The following is a 10,710-nucleotide window of genomic DNA, read 5'->3' as shown; positions in this document are numbered from 1 at the left end:
GTGGGGGTGGGGGGTAGAGGAGCCCATTCTAGTAGCTTCACTTCCCCCTGATTTGCTGAGCGCCAACTGCAAACCTTGCAGGGAATCACGCCCTTAAATGAAGGATTCTACTGTTTATAAGCAAAGTGGAATGCACATAAGAACGCCACCCTGAGGTGTCAAGGCCTCTGGCATTTTTGACAAATTACCGCTCAGGGTCTTGCCAAGGTAGGCTGACTCTCAAGAACAAAAAGATAAATGTCTTTAAAAGAAAGCAAAAACAAATACGACTTCCAGAAAAAGTAAAACTGACTCGCAGAAATCTAGGTGTGCCTCATGGGAAGAGCACATCATAGTTCAGGCTTATGCAACATCACACACTGACCATCAACTCAGGACGCATTCTGTGTGCACCATCACAAGCTTCGCAGACTCCCACCAGCACACACTGTGTTATTTATTATTTACAGCAGGGACTCTGCTCTCTCAAACCTCTTGCCCATTGCTCTCTGTCCAAGTCCTGGCCCGGATCTGGGTTTTGGCACATTTTACCCGGCCCAAACCATATGAGGTCCAGAAATAACAGGAAGACTGAATTCAGGACAAATGACACCCAGGGACACCATCATCAGCGTGGCCATCCTATGTCTATATTACCACATTTAGAAAAAGCAAAATAATGCTTTAAGCAGAAGAGGCCGTCCTGGTTTTAAGTGAGTAAAATCCTAATTAGCCTGGGGAGAGTTGACCCTGAAAATACACAAGTATTTTTTTTATTTTTTTTAGTAACCTACTAAGAAATTATTTCTTAGTGACCTATAAAACTGTTCAATCTTACCTCACTAATGATTCTTTTCATGAAAATGAACGAGCATTTTTGGGGATGCATTTTAACAAAAAACATATTCAGGAAAAATTTCTTTGATTTGTGCTATAAGGCGATAGTTGTATAATTTTAGTTTTTGCCTATGTGAACTGTAGCTTTCCATTTTGAAAGAATTCTCTCAACACAATATACATTCCAAGGGCCAAAACACCAAGATAAAAATCATGATTTTCAAATGAACTAAGAAACAAGGTCCATGCGTGGCCAATGGGATGTGTGTGGAGTGTTGGGAGGAGGAGGGCTGCTGGAATGAATAGTGCTTAAGATTCTGGATGAACGTGGCATATCCAAGTTGGCTTTTCAGCGGCTGGTAGCTGAACGCTAGCCTCCTGTTAGCATACGACACTATGCTAACACACATGCCTATTCTAACACTTTTCATTGTGGGAAAAGGTACTTTTGACAGGAGAGGAACAAATCATTTCTTCCTCTAAAGCGAGACCGACAAAATTCAAAAGTAAACAAACCCATGTAATCCAAGTTCGGTTGGTTCTCAGTCTACTCCAGGGCCTGCCACCACGCGGTCACGGCGGCTGTCAGAGAACTGGCGCCGGAGCCCCGAGCAGCGAGCGCCCAGCTGCTCATCAGTTATGTCTGCACACTCCACGGAATCGAATGGCTCAGGAGGGTCCTTCCCCATGAAGCACCAGGCACCCTGGTTTGGAGTGTGGGATGCTTAGAGCAGTGTAAGCGCACAGATCAGCCACCCCCTGAAGTTAGGCTGCTGCCTATGAAGTGGGCTTCTGCCAACAGAGGAGCCACTGTGTGACCCGCGTACCAGTCCTGTTATGGGGCGAAGCTGTCGTTGCTGCCACTCGGGGACAGAAGCCTGGAGCCAGGGAACATCTGTCAACGACCGTGTCCTGATCCCTACACTGGGTTCCAGAGAGCTCTCTCCTGGGGGATTAAGGATGCTCTAGTCCATCTGGGGCCCGTAGGGTGGGGCACTGCTGGAACTCCATTTTCCTTTTAACTGTCATTTCAATACGGGACGTCAATCCCAGCACACACACTGCTGCTGACATGGCGCTGGGTTTGGATGAATACACTTTCAATGGCGTTCCATGTCCGACTTCTGCCCACCCTGCCTGCCTTACAGTCCTCCTGCCCTGTTGCCCACCACTGCCCAACCTGCAGCTTGCCAGGCCGAGCAAAATCCCGATGCGAAAGCCCACACCCCTTTCACCAGAACGCCTGGCCTCCCACAGTGCCGGCTGGCCGGCTCCCTACAGCAGGCTGGCCTCTGGGGTATCTTTTTCTACTTTGAGTCACTGTGGGCTCAGGAAGCGCAAACCACTTTTGCCCTCAGACCAAGCCAAATACTCACAAGGTGTATCTGTTACAAAACGACCGGCTTTGCTAGAACGCAAGGTCCTTGGAGGGGCATCCAGCAGAGAGCTTGCCCAGAGCAGACTCTCAAGTACTTGTCAAGTTAACTCCCCAAACTGAACAGAATATGGAGATGAGTCCCAATATTTCCCCCTCCATGAATCTAAGGAATTGTTCACTGCAGCTTCAGGAGGTTCCTGTAAATGCAGAAAACAACCACCTAAACTCAAGGGACCATCGCAAACCACTGCTCCGCTAAGATACCGCACTGTCAACAGATACAACAGGTGACAGCCGCTGGGGAGGGGCGAGCCTCTCACGAAGGCACCGCGAAGACCATCCCCTTAACAGGAGCTCTGACCAAGGAACCTGGACAGAAGTTCAAATACTGGGCCCCTAAGAGCTGAAGCCATTAAGTAATCCTTCGATTTTTTTTTTACAAAAATATTAAGGACAAAAATCACTATTTGTGAAAATCTCCTAGGACAGTAGTAAACCCAGATGATACACATACATAACGGAGACGCATGAGGCTCGATCTGTCATGTCTGCAGTGGCTGTTTTGGGGAGTATGGTCTGAACCCCACATTCTGATCCAAGTGAGCCGTGTGACAACAGCTTCTATGAAATGGAACGCACTCCCACGACTATCGTTTATACACATGCATGCCTTTTCTTTTTGTTTTTCTTTATACATACATATATATATATATTTTATTGATTTCAGAGAGGAAGGGGGAGGATGGAAAAGAAACATCAATGATGAGAGAAAATCATTGACTGGCTGCCTCCTGCACGCCCCCTACTGGAGATTGAGCCCGCAACCCGGGCATGTGCCCTTGACCGGAATCGAACCCAGGACCCTTTGGTCCACAGGCCGACGCTCTATCCACTGAGCCAAACCAGCCAGGGCTTCTTTTTGTTTTTCTTAACAAGAGTTCATTTTGCAAAGTTAGCAAAGTTGGATGTCAAAACCTTAAGTTTTCAGTTTGCTTTTTTTTGTTTGTTTACAGTCCATTTCTTGGGGCCAAGCGAATTTTTTAAAAAGTACTCAGAAACAGACACTACTGTAGCTGCGTGTTCAAACACACACGTGGACATCGTCCTCTGGACTTACACATTCATGCCTACAAGCCTGCAGTGGGAGAACAGAGCGGGTGGCAGGGCGCCGGGTCATCACCCTTTCCCAGCACCTGCGCGTGCACAGGGAGCCCTCCCCAGGGAGGGCCCGGAGGCTCGCTCACAGGTGAATGAAGTGTCACCTCGCACGGCCCACACGGCACTTACATCTTCAGTGACTCTTCACATCTATGGATTCCCAGTGCTCGTGCATGCAGTGAGGAAGCCGGCCAAGGCCATCACATGTGTGAACACGCGTGTGGACACGTCTGCAGGGCTCCGCTGAGCCATTTCTGCATGCGCTCTTTTCAACTGATATGACTAAGGGAGGGTAGTTTTCTAAAGGAAACTTGTTCTTCTAACCAAAGGGTGCACAGGTTTCAATAACGATTTACTGCCCACTCCAGTCCCGGCTGGAAAAACGGGCTCTGTTTACACTGAGAGATACCTGGGCTAGGATATCTGGGTCATGAGCCCTATCTGACCCTGATTTATAAACAACCTGGGGCACATGTTATGGCAACAGTGTCTCCTGCCGGGAGAGCACTGGCCCCTCACTCTCACTGAGAGCCTGGGGAGGCCCCCCCCCCCGCCCCAGCTTAGCTGTGCGACCCGACCTGCCAGGTGAGGGGCGTTCGGCCTGGAGCTCCTGAAAATGCCCCTCTTTCAAGAATCACAACCTTCTTCTATATGTACACAGCTCTTTCTTGTTTTAAGTCTTTGTTTTAAACGTTTTGAAGTTAACCTCACAAAAACTTTGTAAGGATGCAGTGAGATTCCTTACAGGTGAAGAGCAAATGCAGGGATCTTTACAAAGAGAATGGACTTGCTGGGGGCCTGCCTAGAGGTCAGTAAAGGGGCCAGAAGAGAATGTGGACACCCCAGGCTCCAGCCTTACCTGGGATCGAACAGGACTCTCTCCCCAGCACCTCTCATTGGTGGGGGATATACTGAACCGACAGCCAAAGCAAAACTTATTTGGTTACCCCTCTACCCTGGCTTTCAAACTGCCTTCCACGTTTTCTCAGCACTTAAATGGCAGCGTCATTCCAGCCCCAGGATGCCAAAATCACCACGGAACAGCTCCCAAGGAGAGAAATGTGTCACGTTTTCCATCCCCTGTGCTCCTCCAGGGAAATACGCCGTCGGGAGGAGACACTGGTCATCCCCACTGAGAGAAAAGCAGCCGGAGGAGAACAGGGAGTACCCTGTCCCCGGTGCGCCCTCTGTGTGACTCAGAACATATGCAGTTCTGGAGGCTTCCTCTTCACGTAACCTATGGCATCCCTCACTATCGCATCCAATAACCCCGTCACATAACAACCGGATGCCACGATGCGCAGAGTGACTGAAGAATTCATTCAGGCAGATCTTTATTCCAGTCTAGTTTTGTTTTCCACATAATTTCAGGGGCCATTATAGACTCAGAAAGCAAACTGGGAATAATTCAGGAAATGGAAATAATGTGGACTGGATTCAAAAGGTACACAAAATTTTATTTTAAAGCAATAATTTACCACCAAAATCCGCACGTAACCTTTCCACCAAGTGATTTTCCACTGCACTGCCATTTCGAGTTAGCTCATATGACTAATAAGACCCAATTAGGCCACATCCTCCGGCCCATGTGGTAAAATTCGAACTCGTCTAAAAAAGCAACGGCTACCTACACGGCAGAGATGAAATCATTGAAGAAGAGAGGGCTTTCAGTGCATTACCTATGAGAACAGCTTAAATAAGTGAGGTTTCAAAGCAACTCAGGGTTTTTTGGTTGTTTGTTTATTTTTGTTTTCATTCTATTTTAGGCCTTGGAATGTCCACAGAAAAAGGCAGAGGAGTAAGGGACGGAGGGACCCAGCATTCCCATCCTGAGCTTGGGTCTCCAAAAAGGGGAAGCCCAGAAGTTGAGGGCCGATGGTGGTTTCCATGAAGGGCACTTGGAATCTGAAAGGAGGCCGCATAGGCGTATTAGCTGGAACCCTAGGGCATGAGATTTTGGTGACTTCCTGGGCGCAGCCAGAATTAACTCCAAGTATTTCTAGAACGACCAGAGGCGATAGGGCAACGAGTCAGCAAACAGTGTTCCTTTGGTCGCAGACAGAGGAAGTGGGGTAATTTCGGGTCCCATTATATAAACATTCATACATACAGAATATTCTGCCCATAACTCTACCTGGATGATTAGACGAAGGCGTTAAAAAAAGAAAGAAAAAAAAGAAAAGAGCCCTTTCCTGGGCTCGCTAGCGAGAGGATGCACTTCGGAGGTATGTGTGCCTGCTTCAAAGCAACAGCACTGTTCGCGGTTATCAAGGCAGCATTTAAAAATAACCGGCCCGGGTACAAAAGAACTTCAGAGGAAACAGGAGCGAAGCTATCCATCTCCCTTCGGGTCTGGCCCTGAACGCACCAGACGCTAGCTGCATTGCTCCACGACATTGTTATCCTTATCAAACAATGCAAACAATTTTAATGAGCTTATCTGCTGGAACATATTGCCAGAGATGCTCATGTCAGAACGATGCCAACCGCCCAGGCCGACTCATTCATCAAAGGGCTCCCGATGCAATGACCGAGATCAGCCCCATCCTCAAATCAGGCCTCAGCACAACACCGGGAACTACCTTCCCACCGACCATCCGACCGTCCTCCGTATAAAAGGGTGGGCTCCCTCACCCCCGCGGAGGCCGCCAACTCCCGAGAAAATGCACCCCGGCGCCCAGATCCCTGGCAGCCCAGTCTCTTTCTAATAAACGTTGGGTTCTAGGAAGACAATTTTGGTGAATGCCTGACACCGTGACCTCTGCTGTCAATCCCTGCGCCAATCAGCGAGCAGAATTCTTACAAAGCTCCATCAATCTGGCGGCTTCACCCCACAGGCTGCAGCTCCATCGAGAGGGTTCCATCTTTCCTGCACGCGCACCGCACCGCGGCGAGGGAGGCGAGCGCGAGCGTCCTCCTCGCCACCCTCCCGTCCCCGCCTGTAGGCACAGCCCACCTAATGGCTCCTCTGGAAGCTAAAAGGGAAGGAGAGGAAGTGCTGCAGCCCGTCTCCCTGCGGAGAGGGGGGCAACCTGCTTGCATCGGGTCTACGTGGAAGGAAGGCGCTGGGGGGAGACCCCTCGCAGGCGGCAAACCTATTCACAAAATGCATTCCAGCTGCGCCCGGGGAGCCTCCATGCATCCCCCACATGACACATGGACGCGGGCAGCGAGGATCGCAGCCCTTTACACCCGCAGTGGCTTCCCCGCCCAGGTCCCCGCCGCGCCCGCCCGCGCCGGGCCGGACCGTACCTGTAGGAGCGCTCCCCGCGCACCGTGTGCTTCCGGAAAGGAATAGAAGTTATAAAAAGAAACTGCACGAGGCTAGATAAAAATTCACACCTCTGAACAGTCAAAATACAGCATATAAATCAAGAGAAGAGGAAAAAATACTTGCATCCTACACACCCGCCCCGCCCTCCCGCGCTCCGCCCTCCCGGTGCTGACGTCAGAGCGCCGGCAGCAGCAGTGGATCACGTGGGCCGGCCCGTCACCATAGCAACCCGCTAACTCATCACCTCGCCCCGCACTCGAGAGGCGACCACGCCGGCAGCTCCGGGCGGGCGGGCACCGGGCGGGCCTACATCTGGGCGTAAACATCTGGCGCGTAAACATCTGGCGCGTAAAGCCCGGCCCCCGCCGGCCCCCCTCGCCGACAGGCCAGGTCTCAAACCCGGCTCTTCCTCTAACCATTTCCTTTCCGACCCGCGCTCCCACCGCAGCTGTGTACACAAAAGAGCGGGTCAAGAGGAGGGGGGGCTTTAACTCCTTCCACACCAGGCGCTATGCCATTAAAGCTAAACTCGGCCTGGTTTCGGGGAAACAAGACCCCTGGCGGCCTGCTTCTGGGAAAGGTATCGGACTAAGGTTTAGGATGTGCAGCTTTCTATGCCCTCTCCCCTCCCCTCTTCTCCAAACAGAAGCAACATCCTCCCCCAGTATGCCCCCGAGCTGAACACCAAAGGGGAAGCTGTACTGCCTTCTAATCAACGTGGTCTTTACTTGAATAATGTGAAGCGTAAAGACTGCAAATTAAGAGACTTTCTGCACAAAAGAACCCCCAAAGAGGGCTTGTGAAAAGATATCCGCTATTTTAGAACATCATAGTTATCCAAGACCCCCTCATTCAAATTCTTATGCTGCCTTATGCTGCAGAAAACGAACTCCTTGCCATTTATTTCACTTCCATTGGAATTCAGCGAACACCCAATTTAGTATCTGGGAGCTCTCAGCATTCAAGCTACTTCATATCATTGTCATGTAGTTTTCAAATACACTGGCTATGAGACGGGTACTATTATCATTAAAGATGAGTAAACTAGTGAGATTAAGTAACCTGCTCAAGGTCAGGCAGCCAGAAAGTAATGAACTGGAACTTCAAAATGACATGCTTTTTGTCAGTGTGATTGGACAGTAGTGATCTATATTTAATGTGAGCTCATAAATATCGCGGATCAAGGAGAGAATCAAGCCCTTTATGTACACTCGCAACATGACCACTGTGAGATTTGCTATTACTGTGCGAAGTCTATGGATTCAGTTTTAAACTCTAGCCAGGCCCCAGGTGTGTCCAGTGCTCTCCTCCAGGGAGGAGAAGAGAGTTTGAAGGATTCTCTGTTTTATCTAAAGTGGTCTCTGACCTTGAGTGGGGTGGAAAAGGGGGAAGAATTGGTGTGTAAAAGGCAGCATAAATATATGTAGCAGAAAGTACTAGCGTACTAGGCTATATGGTCATATCACTGCATGGATCAGCAGCTTTATCATTTTGTGATACAGATGTTAAAAACAAGTAAAAACTTTGTCATTCCTGACGATGCTCCAGCATGTCTCCCTGGTAATAAGTTATTTCTGGCATCAAGCAACTAGAATAGAATCAAATGGCTTACAACCCAGATGGCAATGATATTCTCAAACAAAAGGGCACCCCGCCCCCATTGTATATTCTCCTTTCGGGCTACATTTTAATAATTATATTTTATGCTTCTCCAGTGAATTCACAGTATACAAGTTGATATCTTCATATCTTAGCTTACATGAGATTTTTTTCTTAAAAAGATCCGATTCTGACCCAAGACTTACAAGGCACAGAGACATAGATAAGTCAAAGAGATACACACCAGGCCTCACATTGCACAAGGAGCTATAAGGGGCTTGAGAGTGCAGTCATCGCTACAGAGATCCGCTTCCTCTTACTATTTTTGTTATTAGACCCACAGTTGTCAATTTCCCTCCTAAACTGGTTCTTTTTCACAAAAGCTTCCCTTTTCTTTGGGGACAGTGTGAAGCTGAAAGACACAGTGTACAAATGAAGTATTTAATGTCTTCGGAGCACACCCTCTCATTCTGTGTTCTGTATCACAGCGTACATTTCCATGATCCCATATTTAAGTGATAGGTTAGGCGTCACTGATGGTATCGTAGGGACTAAATGTGTCGGAATGTGGACGCATGGCTCCTTGATGACACAGACTAATTCCGTGGAGCGAGCACCCCACTGCTTCCAGGCTGCTTGTGAAGGAGAAGGCCACAGCCCAGAATCCGAGTTAATGGACTAGGAGGGGAAGGGTAGTGAGTCGGGTGAGGGAGGTGTCCCAGGCCCCTTGCACCTCTTCTGCTGGAACTGCTCTGAGCCACATCGCTCTAGTGCAGTGGTTGGCAAACTCATTAGTCAACAGAGCCAAATATCAACAGTACAACGATTGAAATTTCTTTTGAGAGCCAAATTTTTAAACCTTAAACTATATAGGTAGGTACATTGTTATTAACCTACCTATATAGTTTAAGTACTGTTGATATTTGGCACCTCCCCCGCGCTGCGTATCCCACAGCCCAGCCCGCCTGCACCATGTCTCCCGTCACAGGACCAATCGACCCACACCCCCCACTTCTTCAAAATAGACTCGCCCAGGCCAAAAACCGACTTCTGCGCATGGGTCACGAAGTTTCAATTGCACTGTACGTGTGCCCGCACGTGGTATTTTGTGGAAGAGCCACACTCAAGGGGCCAAAGAGCCGCATGTGGCTCGCGTGCCGCGGTTTGCCAACCACTGCTCTAAGGGACCCAGAGGGCTCCAGAGGCCTGTGACCACCCTCCAAGATGCAGGGGTAACAGGAGTGATCATCTGAAAATACTAGACAGGTGGGTTTTCCTTTCTCATCTCAAAAATCAGGTGATTGGGGCAGCCATTCCTCAGGTCAGCCCTAGGGGGAAGGGGAGGGCAAATTCCACGTTGGGAGGGCGAGTGCTGGGATACAGGGAGAGTGCAGGAGAGGCAGGGGCAGGAAGGGAAGCGTCCACCCTTTCCAACCCCAACTGAGCGCAGGAAGAAGGGGATGAAAGTAGGAGAAAACGGGATCTCCCACCGTCAAGTCCCAGAGGGAGACTTAGCAGAGAGGTAGCGGTTTTGTTCTCGGCCCAAGAGACTTTCTTTTGTCTCATTTCCTATCTGAGACTCCAGGAAAAGACCCCCTTAAAGTGCATCTCCCTAGCACCTCCTCCCCACACAGGGGCAGCCCCAGGGAAGTAGAGACGGAAACCAGTGGCTTGGTAGGTGGGGCAGAGGAGCTAGGGAGAGGCAAGGGGGGTCTCCAAGACAAAATACAGTGGGGCCTTGACTTACGAGTTTAATTCGTTCCGGGACCAAACTCGTAACTCAAATTACTCGTATGTCAAATCAATTTTCACCATTACAATGAATTGAATGCTGGGCTGATGAGGCGTTCACTGTGACGTTCGCTGCGTCAACTAGCGGTGGGGTATCTGAAGCTGGCTCGTAACCCGAATTTTAGCTCACAACTCAAAGCAAAAAATCAGCCAAGAGACGGCTTGTATCTCGAAAAACTTGTTAGTCGGGACACTCGTAAGTCAAGGCCCCGCTGCATTCACCCAAGAGATGGAGCTAGCTACCCAAAGATAGTGTCAACTGGCAGAGGTGCCCAAAGTGTGACCTGGTGAGCTTGAAACCTGTTCTGTCTCCCCACCCTCAGCGGGTGAGCAGAGTCGCACAGGTTAGCGTAGAAGAACGAACCTAAAATGCCCGTGTCCCTGCCTGCGGGTTCAGGTTGTGCCCTGTGTGCGCAGGTGCAGCCGTAATAAAGTGCATGCAGACCGCATGCGGCACCTCCCACTGCCGGTGGAGAAATGAGCAAAGTGGGGGCTCTGGAGGCAGGCGGCCCTGGGTCCCCAACTTGACTTCAGCAAGTTAGTTTGCATCTAAGATGTAGATCCCTCACCTATAAGGTCTGTGTAATAGTGCTGGTTGCCTAGGGTCGCTGTGAAGATGACATGCCATAATATATCTCACCAGCTAACGCAGTGCCTGGCACACAGCCGATGCTCTTCGGCGCGATGTGCCATT

At 49.7% G+C, this 10,710-nt stretch overlaps 1 protein-coding gene across 2 annotated transcripts in view; it reads right to left on the bottom strand.

The window, feature by feature from the left end:
• The window catches only part of MAPRE2 (microtubule associated protein RP/EB family member 2), a 115,843-nt gene that overhangs the window by 68,314 nt on the left and 36,819 nt on the right, over positions 1 to 10,710 (bottom strand). The window contains exon 1 of one of the 2 annotated variants that reach the window (XM_015565685.1): positions 6,605 to 6,645. The exons of the other annotated variant lie outside the window; for it this stretch is intronic. The gene's annotated coding sequence lies outside the window, so the exon portion shown is untranslated. Of the gene's footprint in view, positions 1 to 6,604; positions 6,646 to 10,710 lie in introns of those variants that run through there. 2 annotated transcript variants of the gene reach the window in all.

The sequence above is a fragment of the Myotis davidii genome, unplaced genomic scaffold, assembly GCF_000327345.1.
Source record: "Myotis davidii unplaced genomic scaffold, ASM32734v1 scaffold520, whole genome shotgun sequence".
Taxonomy (NCBI): Eukaryota; Metazoa; Chordata; class Mammalia; order Chiroptera; family Vespertilionidae; genus Myotis; species Myotis davidii.
Note: the sequence above shows the minus strand (reverse complement) of the source record. Positions and strands in the feature narration are given on the sequence as shown.